Here is a 12,678-nt window from a genome sequence, read left to right as displayed (position 1 = left end):
TATTCCACTTTATGTTTGACGTCAGTGTCCAGTTGAATGGGAAACCTTTGCAGGCTCTAAAAAAAATGTTTGTATATCTGCATTTAGCACCATCTGTATATTTTCTCAACTAAGACCAGTTTCTCTGTGCCTGCGAAGAAGCGTCCCCGCAGCACGATGCTGCCACCACTGTGGGGATGGTGTATTTAGGGTGATGTGCGTTGCTATATTTCCACAACACATAGCGTTTTGCATACATTCCAACAAGTTTAATTCTGGTTTCACAAGAGTGCAGCAACATGTTTCCTGTTTCCCATGTCAGATTTGTGGCAAACTTGTTTTATTTCAGGAAGAGATTTTGCTTGTGATGTTCTTTCATAAATGCCAGATTTTAGGGAGCACAGTTGTCCTATTTACAGATTCTGTCACCTGAACTTTGGATTTTATTTGGGCATATTAAAGTGCAATGTGCTGTGTACAGTGATTTAGTAAAATATTTCAAAACCTATGTCACAAACATGTACTGCTTTTATTTGTGAATTAAGTAAAATACCAATAAAATACATTGACATTTAACATTATATCACTATAAAACAAACATGAAAACCAAATGCTGATTGGTCAAATTAGGCCCACAGATATTATTTAGTGTCATAATTTGATTGCTGTTAATAGAACGATGAAGAAGTGTAGATTTTGTAATGTGCATTTTCTAGAGCAGTATTTTTTATTTTTGTGAACCATTTAACAATTAAGGTAATGTAGGTATGTCTGCAGCGGTGATAATATTTCAAATAGAATATTTTTTGGAAGAACTCTGAAATGAATGGCGGTAAGAAGCAGAAAGTGGCAGGACATTTTTCTTTTATTTCAAGATTAGCAGAATAAATTCTGAGATTAATATTTAAATTGAAGGTGAAACTGCATCAGGATCTAGTTGCAGCTTTGGATTGTTATTAGGACTGTTCATGAGTCTGTGCAAGATCTGATCGGCACCTGTCAATAACGATTAACACCTACCCCTTCCCACACACGCACACGCACACACCCCCCACACAACACCTATCTCCACAGGGGTACAGCAACACTAGCTTCTGAGAGGGGCTATTAGACATTTTACAACTTCCCCTTCTTCCCCAAAAGCCTCGGGGCGTGTGTGAGAGAGAGAGGCAAAGTCCTTCGGTGATGACCACGCCCCTGAGCGAGAGTGCGGACGTCACACATTCCACACGCATGCTCGTCTCCAAGCAACGCATACACTCAAAGCTTAGTGAAACAGCCATGCCAGTAAAACACATGACCGCGACACGTCGCTTGTGCTCTGATGGGATAATGTTTTGTTTGTGGACTTGTGTTTCTAAGTTGTCCTCATCGAGGGGATTTACAGCTTTGCATAACAGTCAAAGTTTAGTGAGAGCTTTGACTTTTTGCTTGTCTTTCAGCAAAGAATACATGTGGAATGTGTAAACTTATGTTTGATATACAGTAGTGTTTTTTTTTCTTCACTTGATCTCTTGTCTCTTTTAAAGTCTGTGCAGCATATATGGGCTTCTTGTTTATGCTGAATAAACTGTCTCTGTGTGACTCAGTTAAACATGGTAGTGCACAAATAAATATCATAATACACACATAAATAACTTGACTGCCATAAAATAAAATAAAAAAAAAAAACAACAAAAAACCCAAAAGACTCCAGAGATCAAAACCACGTTACGTGCCGTGCACACTCTCTCCTCTTCCTCTGCCACACAGACACGATAATTTGCACCGCCGCACGCAAGCCCAATACTGTAATGACTGAGATGAAAGATCTGAAACAGAGACGCTGCTCATCACGAGAATTGTCAAGACTGCTTTCAATTCAGATCAATACCAGTCCTTTCAGTCTGGCTGAAATATGAGACAAAAAAAAAGCTGGTATGAAACTGTAATCAATGCCACATCTTCCAGCTTTTCCACCCTTTGCTTTTTCTTCTACTTTTGTAGACCAAAGTCTAGTGCATAATGTTCTTTCCTGCGGGGAAAAAGAAGTTATTTACAAAAAAAAAACCTGTTGAATGAGTGCACTTTGCCACGCTTTTCTTTCTCCTGAACTCTTCTATCTTTATGATAGTGATCAACATTATCAGCGTGGCGTGTTGTATTTTGTAACACCGACTTTCTACGTTTCCTGGAAGCTGTGCAACCGTAGTGAAGACTGTGGGTTATTTTGTCTTGTCATGTGGGAAGAAGTTCACTTTAATTCAAACTACTTCAAAGAAAACCGAAAGATACTCTCCATTGTACAGTGTGTGCTCATTTCTTCAGTGCTCCTCTGTGTACGTTCAATATTTACCATCATAAATCGTGTCTTTGGGTTTGTACATAAATCATGGTGTATTGTACAGAAGGGGAATTAATTATTGCATCTCTGTTACTATGCGAGCGGTGTATTTGGGGATATTCAACAAACTTGACACGTTAAAAAGTGAGTCACTTACCAAATAACTCTATTCTGGGCTACCGGTCTGTGAGATATAACATATCAACATCTATCTGGTTGTTATGGTGACGCAGTTTCAATTATGCAACAAAAGACAGAGAAAGATATTCTTTTGGCGGTAAGAACATGCTGCTAGATGTGTCAGCTGACCCGAAAGGTACCAGGCTTTCTTATTAAACCAGACTCACAGACAATGGGGCTCTTCTTATGAACATCAACATCTTCTTCTGCAAATAGAGATCAGTTTTTAAAAAAAACAAAACTTTTTATGTAAATTTGATTAAAATCTTGAATCTCAAATTGACGAGCAAGCTTTGTGCTTGGTTCTACTCTTATTTCTTGGAGACTTTGAGGTTTGCAGCCGTTCTGCAAATCACCCTGATCTTTATCTCCTCTCATAGGTTTTCTATTAGATTCATGTCAGATTCATGTTAGGCTGGGCGCCTACAAAATCTTAATATCACTTCAAGTCAGGAGTGTTCACTCCCACTGAAAATCTCCTACATGGCAACCTCTACCTCTGTCTTTTTGATTGCTCCACCATCTCCATGAATCATTTTTGATCTCACTATCGTGAAACCCTTCCATTTCCAACTTTCCTGCTAAGAGTTTGACACCCTGATCTAATCCCGACTCCACCTTAAACAAACTGTCGCTCCTACCACACACCTCACGGCTGTCTCACCGCCCCTGTACGAGACGGCACCGCCTGCAACACCCTCGAGTACCTCTTCCACTACACCAGACTTACTCACAAAGCACCACGGCTCCTTTCTACGCAACCTGTTTGTCTCGATTCGCAAGGACGCAATAAAACTACATCAATATTCTGAAATCAATTGCTGCCTCCTGGCATTAACCCACATTGCTGCATACGGATTGTCATCGCTCTTCTTAAAGCTTAACAATACTTTCGTTACTGCACACACTTGTTTTTTTTTTTTTAATAGATATTTGCATTGTAAAATGCAACCACAAGAGAATCCAGCTGGGCGATCTGTGCGTGACTTTTCTACAGGGTACTGAAGTGTTCAGATGCATTTTCGTGAAATGTATTGCTCTGACATACAGTGGTCACAGCTAATGATGCATACATATCTTTGTAACTTCCTTAGCATTATCAAAGTAGCATTGGCTCACTAAAAAGTTTTGAGTAAATACCTGTAAAAGCAACAATTTTAGCAGCTTCGTTTAATTGTTATCGTGTTCATGAATCAAGGAGTTGCTTTTTGGACAAAAAACCAAAAAAACTCCAACTTTGGCTTAAAGGAGCTTGAGCATAAAGACATTGTCTTATTCTTTTTTTGTGTGCGTGGTGAGTTTGCGTGTTTATATCTAGGTTGGGGGATTTCCAGTCGTTTTCATATGGCAGCTACAGATGGCAGACAGAAATCTCTGAGCTGTGTGACTGTCCTAATCCACCTGTCATTTCTTCATCCCTTTCATCATCCTCTTCTCCACCCTGCATTTAAAGCTTTAGGTTGTTTTTTTTTTCCACCCATTTCTTTCTTTTTTTTCCCCTTTTTTCCTTTAACACCTCCCCCCCTTATGCAGTCCCGGGACATTTTAGGTCATAACATTTCTATTCTTCATCCACGCCGGATTGTTTTACAGGAAACCAATCAAGAAGTGGGTCATTATGTTCAAGAAAAGACCAACTCAGCGTTGTCCAACTTAAAACGAGCCAGTGAAGAGGCTCCAAATGAATCCACTTGACTGAATGGTCTTTCCTTATTTTTCTCTCCGTCTCTCTGTCTCTCTCTCTCTCTCTCTTGCTACTCCTCCTCCCTTACCTCTCTGGTATTATGTGTAGGCAGTTGCCATGGCGACAGGACATACAAACAGTGTGGCGGTAGACAGGAAGTGCTGTGGAACCACAATGGCGTCACTGCGGCTCTGCACTCGCTCTCCACTCGCTCGCCTCTTATCCCCAGCCTGCTTGCATGCTATTATCCTTAGCAAGCTGAACGAAGACCACATTGCTGTCTCTTTTTCTCTTCTTTCTCAACATTATTAACATTGCTTTTTCAGCTGTCTCTCGCTCTCTTTTTTTTTTTTAGCATTGCACCACATTAGTGGCGCTGGTGTTTGGAAAATTGCTGTCTGATCTGCGGTGTCTGGAATGTTGGGTGTTAGGTTGATGAGCTGAAAGGCTGTCGAACTGTTTTTGAGCTTTTGCTCGTCTTTAACGCCGGGACAAAAATGCACATAAACATACTGATGTGTTTTGGGATTTTACAGTAACCTTTACAACACATCCACAGCTATTAAAAGAATGCCAGGGTGGTGCATTTGTAGCTTTGTTCTCGATGAAGTGAGTCAAAAAGGGGCTATGTCAGAGACGGACAGAGCTGGGAATAAACGGGAATGTGTGTGGTCCCTGTTGCAGACTCTTACATCAGACTGGCATTTGTGTACAGTGCACATCTCTCCTGGTCTCTCTCTGTCTTTTTACAAATCCCATCCCTAAATATACTCCTCTGGAAAAACCCCTCGAGAAGATACCGCCCTCTTCCACGCAATATGCTAAAAATATCCACCAAGACCACCTTTCCAGCCCCCTTCTCGGTGTGGTTTTCCGTCAGACCAGACTCCTGTCGTTTTGATTGCTGACCCTCTCATTTGTTCCTTTCTAGCACTCAACACCAGTTCATTATCTCACACTATCCCAAACTGTCTTGTGTGTTTAGCCCCTGCTTTGAACTCCCCCCATCTGGCCTCGATCTGTCTGATAGAGGTGCCCCCTGCTGTCCCCAGAGGCTTCTTGCTCTTTCTGCTGACATAAACAACTACTCATCCGCACCGCCCATGCATCCATCCAGGCAGCGGAGCAGACTTCCAGCTAAACCAGTCCGTTGACCTTCAGGCCAGCCAGATGTTAAAACAGGGTCTGTCTGGGGGAGAAACCTGGTGAACAGATGCGTTCCCAGAAAACAAAAACAGAAAACTGGAGGATCTTCCTCATGTCGAGACAATGAAATGTTCACATTCGGATGACGTTACAGTTGTCCGTAAAGGTATGAAAACCAATTATTTCCAGAGCGTAATGACACAATTCATCCAGAAATGTGAGAAAAACAACATATGTACGGATACCTTCCAGTCTGACATTAGTGTGGAACATTTTCCCGATTCCTCAGTTTTAGATTTGAGTTGTTTGAGTGGTTATGTGAAGCTTATTTCACTCCACGGCATCTCAGACGGATACAGATTTTTATTCAGTCCAGGATTTTATATTTCTTAATTCTCAGCCAGTTCTTGGTGGATTCACTGGTAAGATTTAGGCCGTTGCCTGTTGGTGGGTTTATTTCGTCTTCAGGTTGGACTTGTTTTAACAGATGGTCCTTACAGTCATGGCGAGTTTCTATAGCCTGACGCAGCGAAGCAGCACCCGACCATGACACCGCCACCTCCATCATGGCTGACATGAGGTTATTTTCCTGGAATGTGGTAAAAATACTTTAATGAAGTCAACGGGAAATTAAATATACCCTTGTAGAAAAATAAAAAAAATAATTTTCGTCAGTATATTGCAGTAAAAATTTCCGATGTGGATGAAATTAAATATCCAATTGTCCAAGTATGTTTGAAAAACATGCAAGTTTTTATAGTGTTTTAATTTTTTTCACATCACGTTTATAGTTTGTGTAAGTTAGCAATTAAAAAAACATAGTTCTGGTACATTGTTAAAATATTGTCATTTTTATCCCTAGTGCCTCAACTTAAGTGGGAAAAAATCTTCTTATGAAGAAAATAGTTTTCACAAATATAATCCTGACACAAATGAGGTGTTGATTGATTTAAGAGAGAATAAACTAGAGATTAAAGATGTTCATTTCAAGTCATAAATTACAGCTCAGAGTTACTTAACAGGAATTCCTGTGGAAAAAAAAATACTTTTTTTTATTATCTTAAGCATCTTAATTATATAAGTATACCACTGAAAAACTCATCTGCCTGTTTAATGTGCTGCTTAGTGAGTGATGGTCACCCTGAGCAAATTTTCACAGCAAATATCTCGTGCAATCTCTTTAATTAAGCAGTAAAAATAAATCTCAATCTGTACATTTACCGATGCTAAAATGTGGTTTTGAAAAAAGCCGAGGTTAACCAAATGGGCTAAGAATCTGTGGGTCAAGGTCATGTTTTGTTGTTTTTTTTTGGGCTAAATCAAGATGGTGACTGAACCACCAATAAAAAGACATTCATAGATGCCCGTTGATTGGAGGAGTCATTATCCAGGATTCTCAGTAGTCTGATTGTGATCCTTCGCTCTGCCAGTACGAAGGACTCGTCTTCCCCACCAGTTTATCCAGTTGTTTGTCTTTCACATTTATTTACAAAGACGCTGATGATTTTTTTTTCTTCTTTTTTCCACAGGAAATGGTAGTAGGAGGCTCTGCAAAGCATGTCCTGAGAGGGGAATGTGTAAAGAATATCCAGTAACTGTGGGATATAAAAGTGAAGCTATATAAAAAAAAACCAAATATATTAAAAAGCTCTTTGAGTGAACACTTTTTTTTGCTACTTTTCTTTTTATTGTTTCACTCTGACATGAGATGAAATTGCTGTAACCTCCTCAGAAATTGCTCCAATAATTTATTGGTGCTTCATTGTTTCCTGATCAGTCGAGTGAAAGTGAGTCTCAAACGTTTCCAGATCAACCTCCTTGATGGTTGCTGACTGTAGAGGGCCGGGCATCCTAACCCCCCCCCCCCCCAAAAAAAAAACAATCAATCTTTTTAGTTTTTCAGGTTTTCACCTCCAGGTGGTTAAATTTATGTTATCATAAATCTAAATATCTTCATCCTGTAGCTGAAAATGTCTACAGTAAAAGAAAAAAGTATCCCAGAACCGTGTTAAAAAGTTACATATCGCATTTGTTGTCTTGACTTGCCCTTTTCAGTGGGAGGCAGGTATTGAGTAAAGAGTAGTTTATCTTGCAAAATGTTTTACTGCCAGGCAACACTTTTTATGTGCACATAAAAAATTATATTGCGCATTCTTAATGTGAAAACCCTTCTGTTAAAAACGATTGGATTGCAACTTGTTGCTCTAAAGCCTGACTAAATATAGGAATATACTGGATTCTCCTCTCAGTAAAACCGAGCAACATACAGCATATTCTCAGGGCTGGCATCACTGCTCCTCTACTTTGTTTAGATTATTATCACATTAACTTAATTGGTGACTTATGAGCTCCACACAGCAGCTTCATTCAAGAATGTGAACAGAAACAACAAAAAAAAAGGAACTTGCTTCATAACAGGAAGGAGAAACAGCAACAGAATAATTCTTGAGAATCCAGACAAAGAGAAGATGACTTAACGTTCTATTTATGTCTGGGAAAAGTAAGAAAAAACAGATTACTGTATTTGTTCAACTGCAGTTTCTGCCCAGCGAGGCAGGAAGCCTATCTTTGACCACATGACATTTCTGTTCCTGTATTCGACGGCTGACATCATCTTCAGTGACACACTGCTCAGTGACTTCCTCCGTCCCGTTAATCACTCGGCCGCTAACAGGCAACGCAGACTCTTCTCGATTCCTGAACCGCTTTTACAGCTCCGCACCACATTCCACCCTCCCTCGTTAGCTCCTCGGCCCCAGCATCAGCCGTGGAAGCATATTTTCCCCAGTTGGTCTCCCCACTTATAGGAGGGACCTCTGACTTCTTTTGTCGTCCCTGTAAAGCCTAAAAATAACTCTATGCTATGCTTTTCCCACCTGCTGCTCTTGGTTGTGGAGAAGGGGCATCATACATGGAGACTGTTGTTTATACTGTTTTGGTTAGGGACAACAGAGTAAATGGGGTTGAATATGCATGTATAATCTCACACCCTGCCAACTTTTTCTGTTTTTCTGTCTTTATAATAATTGCTGTGAGTTGTCTTTGTTGACTTTAATCCCTTTAATTGAACAAAGATGATTATGCAGCAATGTAAACTCCCCATTATTCTTTCCTGCTGAGTACAGTTTTTAGGTAAGCTCTGAAGGAGATCAACTAAAGGCTCTATACAAATGCATGCAAAAAAAAAATCCCCCAAACAAACAAAAATAACATATTTTTTTAATTTTAGTGTCTGTCTATGAAATAAATCACATTCAACTTTCATGTCGCAATAAAATGCGAAACAGTTCAGGCGGGCTTGAATACTTTTTCAAGGCCTCCTCTCGAAAGTTTATCAACTTCCACTCAAGAATAGAAAAGAAAAGAAAGGAAAGGAAAGGAATGCACCAGCCCACGGCCGTTAGGGAACAGGTGATATTTCTAGCGCGTTATCTGTGTTTAGATAAACTTGACAAGAAGGATCATCAGTCTGGCTCTCTGATTGGCTGCTCCGAGCTGAACTTCAGCCATCCAGAGGTATAGAAAGAGAGCGCAAACAAGGGGAAAGTTCCACATTTTGCAAGAGCTTATTTGACCACTGGACTCTAAGAACATACTGTGCTATTGTAAATTACATAGGGGCATTATTTACGGCTGCAGTATCAAAGCTCCGAGCTAAATTAAAAGAAGATGACTGAGAGAAGAAGGAAAGTTTATAGTCAGCAGCATGGAGCGCTGTCAACTTGAAGTATGTCAACTTTTACGATATTGTAAAAGAAACAAAAAACGCATGCACACGCATATTTGCAGGAAGAATGAAAGGCAGTGTGTGCTGTATTCTGCCTCTCGGTCGAGGTCAGTGGACGCCAAAACACACACTTCAGAGTGTGATTGGATAATGCGGCGTGGTGTGTATACATGCATGGAAATCACAGCCGACACAAAACTAAACCCGCGGACTCATTTGTGAAAACAAATCCAGTCATATCTGCAACCTAAAGGCCTTTTTTTTTTTTTTTTTTTTTTACTACGCTGGATTACCAGCCAAGTAGCTGCGGGAATGCAAACCAGTCACAGACCTCGGAAGCGATGAACACCAGTTTAATCATCTGTTTGCATTCTCAAAACGAAAGCATTGCCACGCCGCTTGTGTAAAATGAAAAAGTAGAAGAGGCGATAAAACTTTATTTTCCTTTAGGGAAGCCAAATAATGCCAACTTTTACCGCGTAACGAGGCCGCCACTCTGAGTGTGTTGGCGTCAGACAATAAATAGGCGGCTTAGCAAGTTAATCCAAGGTGTGCACAAACTGGGTGTGGCCCTGCGCGTTTCCTCTTCCCCCACCCATGTGATAGTTGCTCTTCGGAGAGGGCATGTGCTGCCTGCACTCGCGCCCTCTGGATTCCCAGTTTCCCTTCGCTTTGATCTTCCGTTTCTCTTTCCCCACTCATTTTAACTGGACTCTTATCTTTTTCTAATTTCCCTATTTATTTTCCCCATAATCTGAACTAATTATCCATTCCATTCCCTTCTCTGAGTGTTTCGTTTTCGACCTACTTGCCCCGTCTCTGTGCATGTAGCTGTCCTTATTTGGCTTCTCTTTGACTGAGTGGGGAGTGAGCATGAATGCGACTGTGTGTGTGTGTGTGTGTTTCCTCCTGACTGTGACTCACTGCTCGTCTGACTCACAAGCGCTAACAAAAACACAGTTGCCTTGGAGACGCACCCCTTCGCCCCCTGCCACCATTTTTTTTTTTGCCTTTCCCCTCCCTGTCAGCCTCTGGTCTCTCTCTCTCTCTTCTCTCTCTCTCCTCGCAGGCATCCCAGGCAGCCCTGGCACTGGTAAATAGATGCCACTCTTGAGGAGGATTAAGGTGCTGAGGTGTGTGTGTGTGATACTGTGAAGGACCAAAGGACGCAGGAGAAATCAACAAACATAATCACAATGAGTCCCAAAAGTTACAACCCTTAAAAACTAGTACAGACTACTTGAATGAAAGTTTGGAAGGACGTAAGAGGGCAGAAAACCTGGGGTTTGAGGCGAGCAATCATCTATCATCAATAGGAAGTTAGAACTGCGTGCGACGACCGAGACAGGCTAAACAGAAAGTGCCCACCTGTGGCTCCATTCTCTGCCTCTGTTCTCTTGCTTTTACTGCTCTGAAATTGCAGACTGCTTTGAACTGGGGCTGTCCTTTGATGTGCTGGCGTCATGGCTCGGCCTCGCCATAACCTCCAGGGAGGTTGATAATGTGGCCACGTGTGGAGTTGCATTTTGAGCAAGCTCAGGTAGGGCCCAATCTAACCACAGCCTCATGCTAGAAAAGGTTTGTCCCACTTCCTGGATCTGAAACGCTGATGTTGTGCCTCCTAGTGGACGGATGGTAGCTTATTAGCTGCTGTACTGTGTGTTCTAGAAAATTAAGCACTAAAAGGTAATAAATATGTTTACTCTGGCTGAGCTACTGATTATAGGCACAATTTAGATAAGAGCTTAATAAATATCCATCTAGTAGCATTTTCTCCTCCAATCGTCTCTGGGCAAAAGTCTTGAATCGTTTTGAATCATGTAATTGTAAATAATTGTTCTTAACTCACCTGGTTAAATAAAAGTTTTTTCTACCATTTACTTCCAATTATTTGTAATAATTGTCAATAATATGCATCAATATTTCTTTATGGTTCCTAAAATATTTCAAAGCTTTTATTTGAACAGATCTGTCATCAAAAGTTATTTTTTTAAACTTATTTTGACCTATGAATACATCATAAATAAAAGATTCCTATATGTAATAGAGGAAGAATTTGTGTTTTTATTACCAGTAGCCTACTTGCAAAAACATAGTGTTTTCCCTTTTCTATAGATACATTTATGGAAAATACCTTTGAGACCAAAGCATAAGTTATTGGTTTACTTGCATGTAGGGAAGAAAACGAGAGAAACTTCATTAAATCGTTGCCATGCTGAAACACGGCAGTGGCAGCATCATGATGCTATCCAGGGGAGCTGGTTTGGACTTTGCTGGAATTTTGTTTGTTTCTAATAAAATGCCTTTCAGATGCTTTTCATTTGCTACAAATGTCTTCTTTAGGCTGACCACTGCTGCCTTTGTCCTCCATTTCCTCTATTTTGAAGCAAACACAACACAATATGCTGCTGCGGACAGAAATGCAAAAACACCAATTTAAATTAGAACTCTGGTGCGCCTTCAAAAGTCTGAAAGCCACTGTGAAAATGTGTTGCTTTTTGTCACACACACACACACACACACACACACACACACACCCCCCCCCACACACACACACACACATGCACAAAAAGAAACAACAAAAACGCTTACATTTATAACAAAATTTGTTACTCCATAAGGAGGAACCTGGTGATGCAGTAGCAACCTGACCTCTGACTCAGCCACCGCTGGAGACATGCATCAGCGCCCGTCAGCTATGCTTTAGTGTTGCCCCTTTGGCCAACCCCTTTGTTACTCCTTTGGTTGAAATACGTTCAGTAAGATGCTTCTTGTGGTCATCTGCCAGCCTTTGAAAGTCAGAAGAAAGTTTCCCCACTCCTCACTTTAAGCTGTGAAATGATTGAAGAGTTTCATTTACAGCCTGTTTCAAATTCATCTGTCAGGATCCTAAATCAGGACACGTCCACCTCCATGCTTCACAGTTGTCATCAGGTTAATTTCCAGGAATGTTTTATTGTGCAGCACTTGGAAACACCGGCTTCCTTAGTTGTTTGACATTAATTACAGACATCATGACTATAAACCTATTTCAAATCAATAGCCACAGCCTGTCTGATGCAGATGTTTAAAAGTGTCTGGGGAAAAAAAAATCAACTCAAAACCAAGTCGTGTTTTAAGTGCAGTCTTTTCTTGTTGGGCTAAATAGCAAAAATGTGGAACTCTGGTAATGTAGACTTTTAATCTGCAAATACTACCTTTGGGAACACACTACACGCTAAACAAATAAATAAAAATAAAATAAACAGTTTCAGAAGGGCACTTTTTGTACATGGGGTAAATAGCAGGTGCTCTAGCACCCCCTAGTGTCTATCTGTGCATGTCCCTGCTTATAGGTTATTCGGCCCAAGACTTATTGTGAGTGTAAGATGCTAACTTATGGCTGGTAAAGAGGAAATCTATAATATTTTAGCATAAAATAAGCTACTGCAAATAGTCATTTACCATTTAAAGTAAGATAAATAGATATACTTATGCCATACTTAATAAATACTGTAGGTGTCTGCATAAAACCTGAGCTAATACCTGAGAAACACTGGACTAAACTGGAACAAAATCCAGAAAATATGATTTTTTTTTTTTTATATATCCAAAAAGTTTTTAAACTATTTGAGTGAACCAAAAATAAAAAATAAAAAC

The 12,678-nt window shown here is 40.3% G+C and overlaps 1 long non-coding RNA gene across 1 annotated transcript in view; it reads right to left on the bottom strand.

Annotated features, from left to right (window-relative positions):
- Window positions 1-12,678, bottom strand: part of LOC148158002 (uncharacterized) — a 277,765-nt gene that overhangs the window by 152,819 nt on the left and 112,268 nt on the right. The gene's annotated exons all lie outside the window — the stretch shown is intronic.

Source organism: Poecilia mexicana, unplaced genomic scaffold, assembly GCF_051168715.1.
Source record: "Poecilia mexicana isolate PSO_F unplaced genomic scaffold, ASM5116871v1 scaffold_8, whole genome shotgun sequence".
Lineage (NCBI taxonomy): Eukaryota > Metazoa > Chordata > Actinopteri > Cyprinodontiformes > Poeciliidae > Poecilia > Poecilia mexicana.
This window is presented reverse-complemented; position numbering and strand designations above follow the sequence as displayed.